A 13,498-nucleotide genomic window follows, 5' to 3' on the forward strand; every position below is an offset into this window, starting at 1 on the left:
CCTGGATACCACCAGTGGAAAAATATGGAGAAAACTCCATGAATGCAGATAAAGCACCGGCAAGGTTTATAACATAGCCAAAGTACTTGCCCACAATAGAACCAAAAGTTGTGACATTACCCACAAAGAATGAAAGGGAACAACATCCCTGTGTGCAAGCCGACAGGGACCAAGAGACACGGCCCCACGCGTATCGCCCTCCAAATAGGGCTTTGTCAGGGTTAGTTGTGGTTTGAGGACTGGAACCTGTATAAATAGCCAAAATGTGACCGACGTGATAGAGATCCGGTGGGGGATTTTAACTACTGACCTCAGTACCTCAAAAGTGGTGGGTGAACGTCCTCTGCTCACTGCTAGGAGAGCCCCGAATTTTAGGGACCTCCTCACCAGAAGTCACTATGTGAGACAGTCCACTAGGACAAGCCAGGGGATAAGGCTCAATGGTTCTTTTGCATGTGGAAACTGTAATATCTGTTCCCACATGGTGGTGACTAGGAATTTCTTCATCAATCCCCTGGATGGCAGACGGCATAAATTACAGTCCTACATCAATTGTAAGACTACCTGCGTCATCTATGCGCTTATCTGCCCCTGCCGACTTGTATATGTCGGCCAAACCACTCAGGAGCTGCGGCGCAGGGTGCAGAAGCACTTCTCGATGATTCACCTAGCCTCCAATGACCTAGCCAAGGGCAGAGCGCTCACTCCTGTGGCAACCCATTTCTTGGCTCATCATTCAAGTCGTGTGTCAAACACACAAGTAGTGGGGTTGGATAGGATCCATTTTTCTAACAGGGGCGGTCCTATTAAGCCCCAGCTACTCAGGACTGAGGCCCAATTGATTTTAAATTTGGGTTCGGCAGCCCTGGCGGGACTCAATGAGGAATTGTTGTTTACCGTTTTTTGGGGTTTATCCACCCACCCCCTTTCTTTTTCTTCCCTCCTTTTAGGTGGTACTCAACATGGTCCTGGGACAACTATCGTGATTGCATTTTCGTGTTGATTTGGACTTGTGGACTCTTGTGGAGATATTACATTGGCCTCCTTTCATTGATCCTGTGGCTTACTGAGCTATGTGACTGATACCTGTCTGGTTCTGGAGGATGAGAGCCGCTTCAGGCCAACATACTTTCCATCATCTTACAGGTCCAGGGACATTACAGGACACTACCTTGGCATTACAGGATGGATTGGACTCATTGGTGTATTTACCCGTAGTATGGTTTTCTTCCATAGGGCTTCTAGTGGGGATGGACTTCTGCACGTTCGGCTTGGCACTCATATTGAGCTCATTATTGTTCTTAGGTCTGGCTCATGGGGCTTTTTGCCCCGGCACACATTAATGTAGGTCCATGGATGACCCATATTACATCATATACTTGGATGCGGCATAACATATAATTCACCCTCAATGGTACCATATCTGACTGTGGGGTTCCATGGCTTTTTCCATGGGCTCATGGTTTCTAAGCCCTTGTATTAATGTATTTTTATGGGGCCCTTATACTTTGCATGTTCGGGTTTTCGCACTTTTTTCTGTAGGCCTTATAATGGGTGCTGTGCAATTATTAGAATATGTAATTTGCTTATGTTGTTAAGATTTTTTACTTATCTTGATGTATGCGATATTTTGATTTTCAATAAAATCATGACTACGTGGGGGTCTATTCTGGTCCTTCTGCTTTCTAAATATGACTATTGCTGTCCTATTGAATTATACATGATGGATGTGGTATGATGCCCCTGGGGGTTGAATGTGGTATGCATGTTTATGTGGGTGGTTTGTGGCTGGTCCGCCTTTTACCATATTTCAGGGCCATGTTCTCCCCATCTTTATTTTCCTTCTAGCAATCCATTGGCACCACCACGTTCCCCAAAAGCTTTATATGAGGGGGGGTCACCATGTTTCTATATGTGCGTGGTCATATGGGAGGGTTAAGGACTATTATCCTTCGCTCTCCCATTTAAACATATATTCCCTTGTGAGCTTTTTTATTTTGGCTCACTGATGGTGGGATTATTTTTATGGGTTTTATACCCCAGGGTCTATCTTCCTTAGTATCCTGCGTGTACACCACTGGTCTGATTGCACTATCTCTCATGCTCATGCTGCTCTTATTTATATCGGCACAAGCCGGTGTCACTGGCGCGCTTATGCTTCTCAGGACGTTCGTACTTTGGAGAATATATTTGTTACCGGCTTATTTTGGCTGTGCCTGCACAGTAGAGGCTGATTGCCTTGCTGCCTGTAGTGCACTCTTTTCTTACGTGTGCGGCCGAGCTGCGCATGCGCACTCATGCTTGCTAGCTCCCCTGCTCCTGGAGCTGGGGGACGGACCGTGTCAGGGCTTACCTTTCCCGCATGCGCAGTGGACTATGTGCCGCACTTCCGCCCTGGCTGGGTCCACACTCACCGGATCTCTATCAGGTCGGTCACATTTTGGCTATTTATACAGGTTCCAGCCCTCAAACCACAACTTTCCCTCATGAAGCCCTATTTGGAGGGCGATACGCGTGGGGCCGTGTCTCTTGCACACGGGGACGTTGTTCCCTTTCATTCTTTGTGGGTAATGTCACAACTTTTGGTTCTATTGTTGGCAAGTACTTTGGCTATGTTATAAACCTTGCCGGTGCTTTATCTGCATTCGTGGAGTTTTCTCCATATTTTTCCACCGGTGGTACCCAGGTGGTTTGTATTTAGATACTACTATTGGGGAAGTTTTCACCTTCCCTGTGCATATTTTCCTTTACTGGGGATCTGTGCGTTTTACAGGTGTTTAGGTTCTAGCTGATTCTGTCCATAGTCCCATGAGCCAGAGGGTATGTTCCTAATTATATACATATGTGTGTGGGCTTGTAAATGTGCATCTGTATACTATATGTAATATTTGTATATGGACCAAGTTTCTTCATGTGCTATTGCTTTTAATTATGTTTTAATGTTGTTTTGTTGTTGTGGTTTGCCAATAAATTTCCTGTCTTTATATTTTGGCTTGTCATCTTATATATCCGTGGTGTGCATGTATATAAGTGGCTGTCATTTTCTTCTTTTTTGAGTCACATTGTATTGGCCACTTCTTTGCACCCCGATTAGAATCTATTTCCATATAGCATAGTAGTGTGCTCTGTGTTTTTTGTTTGCGACGTTTTTATTGGTAAAATTTTCGGGCACGTAACATTTTTTGATCGCTTTTTATTCCGATTTTTATGAGGCAGAATGACCAAAAATCAGCTATTCATGAATTTCTTTTGGGGGGGGGGGGCGTTTGTACCGTTCCACGTTCGGTAAAATGGATACTAAACATTAGGATGAATGACCTCGGGGAGATCAAAACATCCAACACCACGGAGACACCATCACGTGTTTCTCAACGCAGTGATCCAGAACACTGCTCCCATCCCTTATGGGAAATATGCAAATGCATGTAGAAAAGCCGCGGAGACACCATCACGTGTTTCTCAACGCAAGCAATAAATAGCCAGGTCTTTCACCGGGAAGGAACAACCACAGGAAGGGCAGCATCCAAAAAGGAAAACCACCTATGCCAAAACATGGTATTCATCCACAGACAGCTGTTTCAGGGTATTTGCCCCTCATCAGTGTGGAATAGGAAACTGGCTATTAGGATAATGGTAAAATGGATGAAGCAGTTTTATTCTTCGGGTCAGTACGATTACAGCGATACCTCATTTCTATCATTTTTTATGTTTTGGCGCTTTTATATGATAAAAACTATTTTATAGAAAAAAATAATTATTTTTGCATCGCTTTATTCTGAGGACTATAACTTTTTTATTTTTTTGCTGATGATGCTGTATGGCGGCTCATCTTTTTTGCGGGACAAGATAACATTTTCAGCGGTACAATGATTATTTATATCCGTCTTTTTGATCGCGTGTTATTCCACTTTTTGTTCGGCGGTATGATACGGTAATAAAGCGTTGTTTTTTGCCTCGTTTTTTTTTTTACGGTGTTCACTGAATTGGTTAACTAGTGAGACCGTTTTATAGGTTGGGTCATTACAGACGCGGCGATACTAAATATGTGTACTTTTATTGCTTTTTATTATTATTTAGATAAAGGAATGTATTTATTGGAACAATATTTTTTTTTATTATTTATTTTATTATTATTTATGGGGGGACATCACAGTAAAGTGACAGATCGCTGATCTGACACTTTGCTGTGCACTGTGTCAGATCAGCGATCTGACGTGCACATCAGGGAGGCTTCCCGGCGCCTGCTCTGAGCAGGTGCTGTGAAGCCACCTCCCTGCAGGACCCGGATGCAGCCCCGTGGCCTGCTGCAGGGAGGAGGTAAGAGACCCTCGCAGCAACGCAATCACATCGCGTTGCTCCGAGGGTCTCCGGGAAGCACGCAGGGAGCCCCCTCCCTGCGCGATGCTTCCCTATACCGATGGAACACTGCGATCATGTTTGATCGCAGTGTGCCGGGGGTTAAGGTGCCGGGGGTGGTCCGTGACAGCCGTGATAGTCAGCTGACAGCCGGCCGCGATCGGACGCATCCCCCCGTGAGGGCGGCTGATCGCACTGGACGTGCTATTCCGTCCTTGGGAAGTAGGGCCCACCCCACATGGACGGAATAGTATGTCCAATGGCAGAAAGGGGTTAAACTAATTAAAAAAACTTAGTAGCTTGCAAAAGTAATCACCCCCTTGGTTTTTTACCTATTTTGTGACATTACAAATTCTGTCTAAATATTTTAGTAATCACAATTGTAGGCTTAAATTAATTTTATGGGGTCAAATAACTAAATCTGTACACGTGCATATGTATTCACCCCTTTTGCTATGAAGCCCCTGAAAATTTCTGGTGCAAGCAATTGCCTTCATAAGTCACATGCTTAATGAAAAGATGTCCTGTGTGTAATCAAAGTTTTCCATGGTCTATCAGTATATACATTTTCTGAAAGGCCACAGAGGCTGCAACACCATTAAGTAAGAAGCATCACTAACCAAACACCATGAAGACCAAGGAGATCTCCAAACATGTCAGAGACAAAGTAGTTGAGAAGACAAGTCAAGATTGGGTTATAAAAAAATCCCAATAACTGATGATCCCCCAGAGCCCATCAAATGGAAAGAACATGGTACCACAACAAACCTGCCAAGAGAGGGCCGCCATCAAAACTCTCAGCCCTGAAAAGGAGAGCATTTATCATGACCCTGGTAATGTCGAGCAGTTGGGGTAGGTGAACAGAACCACTCCTCACCCTTGATAACCCCCCATGACCCATGCCCTATTACCCCTAAATAAAGACTCCAACTACATATTCTTTTGGAATAATGTTGGCAACAGCAGCCTTTTTATTTAAATACAAACAAACATAATAAATTGTAACATCCAATAACTTTAAACTAGGAGGGGTCCTTGGAGCTCCCATGGATCTGGTGATCAAAACACAGCATAACGTGAACTGTTACCAAAACCAAATTACTCCCAGCCGATACCGCCTGGCTCAGGAGCACCAAAACCCCAGCGGGTTCCCTGTTCACGTTACAATTCCCAGGGAACCGACCACCCCCGCCGGAACCCCCCAAGTCACCAGATCCAAAACCAGTTTTAACACAAAATACCGGGGAGCCATAAGCCAATGAATCCCCCCAACCCAATTTCCATCAACTCCAAGGACTCTCCCCAGCCACCACGGCCACAATGACCCATGTTACCTAAAAAACCACCCTAAGGGTGAAAGAAAAAACACCCTCTAAACCAAAACAATTAGGGTGGGAGGGCGGGACACTTGTTGCCCAGAGAGCAGAAACTGACCAGGCCACACACCCCACTGCCTGGTTAAACTCACAGTTCCCTCAGTTCCCTCCTCTTGATTATTAACCCCTCCCTCCATCCCACGGTCATGATGGGCCTACCCTTATGCTGCGGGGGGTAGGGGCGGCTCCAGCTCCGGCCATTACTTGACCCTGGTAATGTCGAGCAGTTGGGGTAGGTGAACAGAACCACCCCTCACCCTTGATAACCCCCCATGACCCATGCCCTATTACCCCTAAATAAAGACTCCAACTACATATTCTTTTGGAATAATGTCGGCCACAGCAGCCTTTTTATTTAAATACAAACAAACATAATAAATTGTAACATCCAATAACTTTAAACTAGGAGGGGTCCTTGGAGCTCCCATGGATCTGGTGATCAAAACACAGCATAACGTGAACTGTTACCAAAACAAAATTACTCCCAGCCGATACCGCCTGGCTCAGGAGCACCAAAACCCCAGCGGGTTCCCTGTTCACGTTACAATTCCCGGGGAACCGACCACCCCAGCCGGAACCCCCCAAGTCACCAGATCCAAAACCAGTTTTAACACAAAATACCGGGGAGCCATAAGCCAATGAATCCCCCCAACCCAATTTCCATCAACTCCAAGGACTCCCCCCAGCCACCACAATGAGGGACTTTGAATACCTTAAAGACCCGAGACCCCACCACCCCGAAACGCTATGGCCTTCTCCACACCTTCCTGCAGCCCAAGCGCCCAAAAATCAATCCGAACGGCATTCAGATGCACACCGTCTGCCAGCCAGAACGCCCCGTCACCTTTTTCCAACTCGAAATGCCTCACGGCAACTCCACCATTCCTGGCCACAAACGCGGACACCGCTCTGTTGACCTTGATCCTGGCCTTATTAATTTTTTCCAAGGACCGCATATTCCTCCACCGTTTTCGCGGTACAATCTCCGACCAGACCACAGATATCCCCGGATATAACCGCCACAACCGCAACAAGTCCTGCTTGATATCCTTAATTAGTTCTCTAAATGGGCGCGTCCCCAAATCATTACCTCCCACGTGTAGCACCACAATATCCGGTGACCTATCCAAAATTACCGCAGCATTGATCTCCATCAGCACCCTGTTCCAGGCCAAACCTCTAAAGCCAATCCACCGGACCACTGCTACCGACCGATCGAAACCAAGTTGTCTACCATCCGACCGTACGTCAGCGCGCCGTGCTCCCCAATGCACATAGGAATGGCCGAAAATCCACACCAAAAACGATAAGGAACCTAAAAAATACAAACACAAAGGTAAATCCACCAACTAAAAAAACCGCCATTTTTCAAAACGAACCTCTTCAAGACTAAACCACGCACCCTCACTTAACACCTAACATAACTGCGATATCTATTCGACTTCCATCTCCCAATACGCTTGATGGCCTCCGAATCCAAACCTCCAGCAGCCGCATCCGTAGCCGCCCCAATCCGAAAGGAATGAGGAGTAAAACGCGAATCATCCAACCCCAACACATCAAGCGCTCTCTTGAAAATCGTCTGGAACTGATATCTTGACAAAGCAGAACCGTCCTCATGACAAAGTAAAGATCCCTCCCTGCGAGGCCCTAACCCCCAAAAACCTTTCAAACAACTAACTGGGCACATCAGTGAACCAACTACCGCACCCAGCTTAATTTTTCTACCGCGCCCCACCTGATCCGTCTTGGATCGACGCAACCAGAACTCCACAAGCCCTTCAGACAAGAGAACATCCCTTGCCAAAATTCCCCCAGCTGTATTCTTATTAGGAGACACCAGTTCACTAATTCTCATTGCACTGAAATATGCAAACGAGAAAGCCAAACTGAAAAGACGTTGCTCAAACAGTGACCCACAACAGTCCCCCAAAATCTCACCCAATCGTTCCAACATCGCGAAAGACACGGGACGCCGAGAATCCAACCTACCATATTGTCTCCGGAAACCTTTTACCGCTTGCCTCACCAGGAAAGCTTTAGACAAATCACACTGTCCTCTCAATTTGAAACCAAACGCCGAAGCAGCCAGCAAGCGTGAAACCTTCGCCCACGAGCAACCCTCAGAAAAACCACGGCTAATCCAGGACAACAAAATCCCCACCTGATCATCGGCATTGCCTCCACCCGGGCAGGATGCCAAGACCCCTTCCCAAGAAGACCAAACCATCTGATAAGCCTCCCATGTTTTGGGAGCCAACGACGACCTTATCAGATCTTCAGCGTCCCCGATGCCACGAGCCAAAGGTCCGCTGGGCAATCCAAACCGATGGTTTCTGCCTCCGGAGCCAAAGACCAGAAACGCTCGAACTGGAAACGAGAAAGAGAATCAGCTATTGAATTCCTCGCCCCAGGCACATGCGTCGCAGTAACCTGCGAATTCAACTCCAAACACGATAGGACCAATCGTCTGAGAACCCGAACCACAGGCGGTGATGAAGCAGTAAGTCCATTCACCGCACACACCACCCCCATGTTATCACAATTAAAGCGAATGCGCCTGTTGCGAAATTGCTGCTCCCACAAATGAACCGCCACCAGGATAGGAAAAATTTCCAATAGCGCAATGTTACGGACCAGCCCTGATGAAACCCACTCCGCCGGCCAGGGTGCAGCACATTGAAGTAAGCCCCAAAACCACTGCCCCCCGCCGCGTCCGTAAACAAATCCAAATAATCATTGTTGACCGCCTCCTCCATAAACAAGGAACGACAATTGTAGGATCCCAAAAAGGAACTCCAAACCGCCAAATCTTCTTTCAGCTCCGCTGACAAACGAATGAAGTGGTGCGGTGCACGGACTCCGGCCGTAGCACTCGCCAACCTCCTGGAAAAAACTCTCCCCATCGGCATCACCCGACACACGAAGTTGAGTTTACCCAGCAACGACTGCAATTCCCGCAAAGTCAATTTTTTTACACGCCGCGCCCGGGCCAAGTCTTCCCTCAACCCTTTAATCTTGTCTACGGGAAGCCTGAACTCCCATCCGACCGTATCAATGACAATCCCCAGAAAACTGAAACACGTACACGGCCCTTCCGTCTTACCGGGGGCCAGGGGAACCCCAATACGATCACACACCCATTCGACAGCCCGTAAGAGGCGAGAGCAACGATCTGACCCGGCCGGGCCCACACATAGGAAATCGTCCAGGTAGTGTATCACCGAATCACAATCGGAAACACCCTTGACCGCCCACTCCAAAAACGAACTAAACATCTCAAACAAAGCGCATGATAGGGAACAACCCATAGGTAGACACCTATCTACGAAAAAAACCCCATTCCAAAAACAACCCAAAAGCTTAACACTATCAGGATGAACCGGTAACAGCCGGAACGCCGCTTCAATATCCGTTTTGGCCAACATGGCCCCACGACCGAACTTGCAAACCCAAGCAACAGCTTCATCAAATGATGCGTAAACCACCGAGCAAAGCTCAGGCGCAATACCGTCGTTAACGGACAACCCACGCGGGTAAGACAAGTGGTGTATCAGACGGAATTTACCCGCTTCCTTCTTGGGAACCACGCCTAGAGGTGAATCCACAAGATCCTCAAACGGAGGGGACGAAAAGGGGCCAGCCATCCTTCCCAACGCGACCTCCTTCTTCAACTTCTCTGACACCACCTCCCCGTGTAACACCGCCGACCTCAAATTTTTAAGCGTCCGAGGAACCACAAACGTAGGGGCCGGAATAACAAAACCATCCCGAAAGCCTTGATGTAGCACATCTGCCGCCTCCTTCCGAGGGTATCTATTTAGAAAGGGGACCATCTTTTCCAGCCTCACTGGCGTCACCCCCTTGAGAATTCCCAGCCCCTGACTTGGACTTCGCTTTTTTAAAGTATTTTGAGGCCCCATGGGAAGAGCCACTGCAGTGTGAACACAAGTGCTTGAATTTGCAGTTAACCCCGAACTTGCATTGTCCGTTGTTGAACTGCCAACACAAACCCGCTTTGTGACCCCCCGCCTGACTGGACTGTCCTGCCGCCCCCGCCGAACTGGATTGACTACTCTGACCGGAACTACCGGCCCCCCCTTGAAAGGAATGACCAAACTTATACTGCTCCATCACTCGCAGCCAAAGCCCAATATCCTTCTGATCACAGCGAAGAGTTGGACGTATAGCCTTCCGCTGCCGAAATTGCTCGTCGTACCTCAACCAAGACTATACCATAAACCCTATGCGCCTCTCCAATAGAGTCCATGTAGCAAAACAGGCCCAAACAATTCTCTGGCGCCTTCTCCCCAATTACACTCGCCAAAATAGCAAATGCCTGCAGCCAATTTATGAAAGTCTGAGGAATCAAACGCCACCTCCGTTTCTCCTCCTCCTCCTTCTTGCTATCCTCCTTCTTCCCTTTGTCCAAGTTAAATTTTTCTAACGGGAGCAGCGAAAAAAATTTTCCACATACTCATCCTTCTTGATTTTTTCTTTTACCTCCTTCTTAAGATGCGCCCCCAAAGGCCCTCAAAACATACATAGACCTCCCCATGAGCCCTATCATCTAAATGGATCCGACACTCCTTCTCCTTCTCCGTTTGCACCGAAACCGGCGCCCAAGGGCCCGACGCCACCTCATTTAAACCTGTGACCCTCTGCGACCCCATCCACGCCGCCAAATGCCGTTGATCACTCATTCCCCTCTCCAAACGCACCAACAAATCCTTCACATTCGCTAACACCGCCCCGACACCCCTCACATCAGACCCGTCAACACCACTAACCCCAAAACCCGTCACCGAACCCCCCTGTGCCCCCACACGCACAGTAGAAGGCAAACCCTGTACAGGTATTAAAGACATGGACAAACACTCACCAGGCTGCAAGGGAGCTGTGATCCCCCCAGCCGGAGTCTCAAGATCCAGACGCCGCTGTCCGTGGAGGTCTATCGCATCCGGAGGCAACTGCCACAGGGGGGTCTGCGCTGAATCTTGCTGTGATGACGCGGCCCGAGGTGAAGGAAGCCCTGCCTGTTGCATCCCAGATGGCTGGCGCTGATCTGCTGCCCAAACGGCCGAACCCCCGTCCACACTGGGTGAGGCCGCAGCTGTGTCCATCCCCCCGGCTGCAGGGGCAAACCCCGCTGTGGCGACCGGGGCCAGCCCTGCACCCGGACCTACAGGGCCGCCCGCAACCGCTCCTCTTCCCCGTCCTGCTGCAGGTGAGGCAGAGGCAGGCCGCGCGGCAGGAGCATCACCGCCGCGGCCCCGCGATGTATTAGGCCTCAGACGCTGCCCGGCTCGCGCTGGCTCCGCCCCCACATTGCCGCGAGGTGAAGGCCTTGCAGCCGCCGGACCCCGCCTGGCAGTAGGATTCCTCCCAGGCCAGGGCCTGCTGGCGCCACTATTTAAAGGCACCCGGCCTGGAGGGTCCTTGGAGGGGCTCCTGCGCCGACGGGGGGCCCGGGGAGCTGAGTCGGGCGACAGGCGATCCGGAGGCCTGGTCCGACGCGCACGCCTCACCGGAGACGCCGCCGCCGTCACTGCTGCTGTCACCGCCGACCCTCCGCTCCCGATAATTCCTGCCACCTGCTGCTCCAGCCAGCCTGGAGGGTGCGCTGCTGCCGCGGCCCTCAGGCTCTCCAGGATTCCGTCCACAGTGGCCATGGTAGATGTCCACTTGTTGCCCAGAGAGCGGGAACTGACCAGGCCACACCCCCCACTGCCTGGTTAAACTCACAGTTCCCCCAGTTCCCTCCTCTTGATTATTAACCCCTCCCTCCATCCCACGGTCATGATGGGCCTACCCTTACACCGCGGGGGGGGGAGGGGCGACTCCAGCTCCGGCCATTACTGATTGGCAGCACAGAGACCAAAGGTAACTGTGGAAGAGCTGCAGAGTTCACAAGCAGAGACTGGAGTATCTGTCCATACGACCACAATAACTTAGTAGAGGTGGCCTTTATGCAAGAGTGGGCAAAAAAAGCCTTTACTTATACATAAAAATTGTAAGGCTTATTTTGAGTTTGCCGAAAGACACGTGGAAGACTCCCCAAATGTATGGAGGAAGATGCTTTGGTCAAATGAGCGCAAAATGTAACTTTGTGGCTACCAAGATAAACACTATGTCTGGTGCCAAACCAAGACAGTTCATCACCCCAAGAACACCATCCTTACAGTGAAACATGACGGTGGCAGCGTTTCAGTCTGTCAGTAATTTGAGACTGGGATGGAGGTTCACCTTCCAACAAGACAATGACCCAAACATACTTCTAAAGCAACACTAGAGTGGCTTAAGGGAAAACGTGCGAGGCTATGTGCACACGTTGCGGATTTTGCTGCAGATTTGCAGCAGTTTTCCATGAGTTTACACTACCATGTAAACCTATGGAAAACAAAATCCACAGTGCACATGCTGCAGAAAAAACATGCGGAAACGCTGCATTGTTTATTCTGCAGCATGTCAATTCTTTGTGCGGATTCCGCAGCAGTTTACACCTGCTCCATTATAGGAATCCGCAGGTGTAAAACCGCAGGTGCAATCCGCACAAAAACCGTGAAAGAACTGCGGTAAATTCGTGGTAATCCCGCAGTAAATCCGCAGTGCGGATTTCCTGCGGATTTACCAAAATCAGTTCAGAAAAATCAGCACACCTTTCCGCAAAGTGTGCACATTCCCTAAGGCCGCCGTCACACTTGCGAGTTTTACGGATGTAAGAGTGCAGAAACTACGTCCGTAAAACTCGCAAAACATACGGCACAATTATTCTCTATGCCCCTGCTCCTATCTGCCGTATTAAACTGATCCGTATAATACGGCTTTCTACGGCCGTACAAAATCGCAGCATGCTGTGTTTGTCACCGTACTGCGCAAGAAATACGCCAATGAAAGTCTATGGAAGCGTGAAAAATACGGATTACACACGGACAAGCAGTGTGACTTGCAAGAAATACGCAGCGGTGTTAGAGAGAAAAGCCGGTAATTCAGTGCGGTGTACAGTAAAATCACACTGACAGCTTCCAGTCCAATAGGTAGAATAAATGTGTACACATAGAATAGGTATATATATATATATGTCAGTGAGACACATATATGTATATATATTAATATTTTTTCCAGCGCTATACAGCTTGAAAGCCGGTAATTCAATTACCGGCTTTTTCTTTCTCCTTCCTAAACCCGACATGATTTGAGACATGGTTTACATACAGTAAACCATGTCTTCTCTCCATTTTTTTTTTGCAGATTCCACACTACTAATGTCAGTAGTGTGTATCTGCAAAATTTGGCCGTTCTATCTACTAAATTAAAGGGTTAAATGGCGTAAAAAATTGGCGTGGGCTCCCGCACAATTTTCTCCGCCAGAGTAGTAAAGCCAGTGACTGAGGGCAGATATTAATAGCCTGGAGAGGGTCCACGGTTATTGGCCCCCCCCTAGCTAAAAACATCTGCCCCCAGCCACCCCAGAAAAGGCACATCTGGATGAATCTGGATGAATTACCGGCTTTCAAGCTGTATAGCGCTGGAAAAAATATTAATATATATACATATATGTGTCTACTGACATATATCTAATATATAATTGCCTAGAATACTACTTCCTGCAATTTGTGCCAACTTCCGTGGCTTTGTCCGGAGCTAATATCCGGAGATAATGTCCGGAGCTAATGTCCGGAGATAAGTGACGTCAACAGTGTCCAGTGTCTGATTGGTCGCTCGCAGCAGGCGGCAACCAATCAGAAACGTGCCGTACTGTGACA

The 13,498-nt window shown here is 48.5% G+C and overlaps 1 long non-coding RNA gene across 4 annotated transcripts in view; it reads left to right on the forward strand.

The window, feature by feature from the left end:
• The first annotated feature begins 2,381 nt into the window (after window positions 1-2,381).
• LOC138664379 (uncharacterized) overlaps window positions 2,382-13,498 on the forward strand; it is a 37,274-nt gene continuing 26,157 nt past the window's right edge. For all 4 annotated transcript variants that reach the window (XR_011318336.1, XR_011318333.1, XR_011318334.1 and 1 more), the window contains exon 1: window positions 2,382-2,428. This is a non-coding gene — a long non-coding RNA (uncharacterized lncRNA). The remainder of the gene's footprint in view (window positions 2,429-13,498) is intronic.

Source organism: Ranitomeya imitator, chromosome 2 (assembly GCF_032444005.1).
Source record: "Ranitomeya imitator isolate aRanImi1 chromosome 2, aRanImi1.pri, whole genome shotgun sequence".
Classification (NCBI taxonomy): Eukaryota; Metazoa; Chordata; class Amphibia; order Anura; family Dendrobatidae; genus Ranitomeya; species Ranitomeya imitator.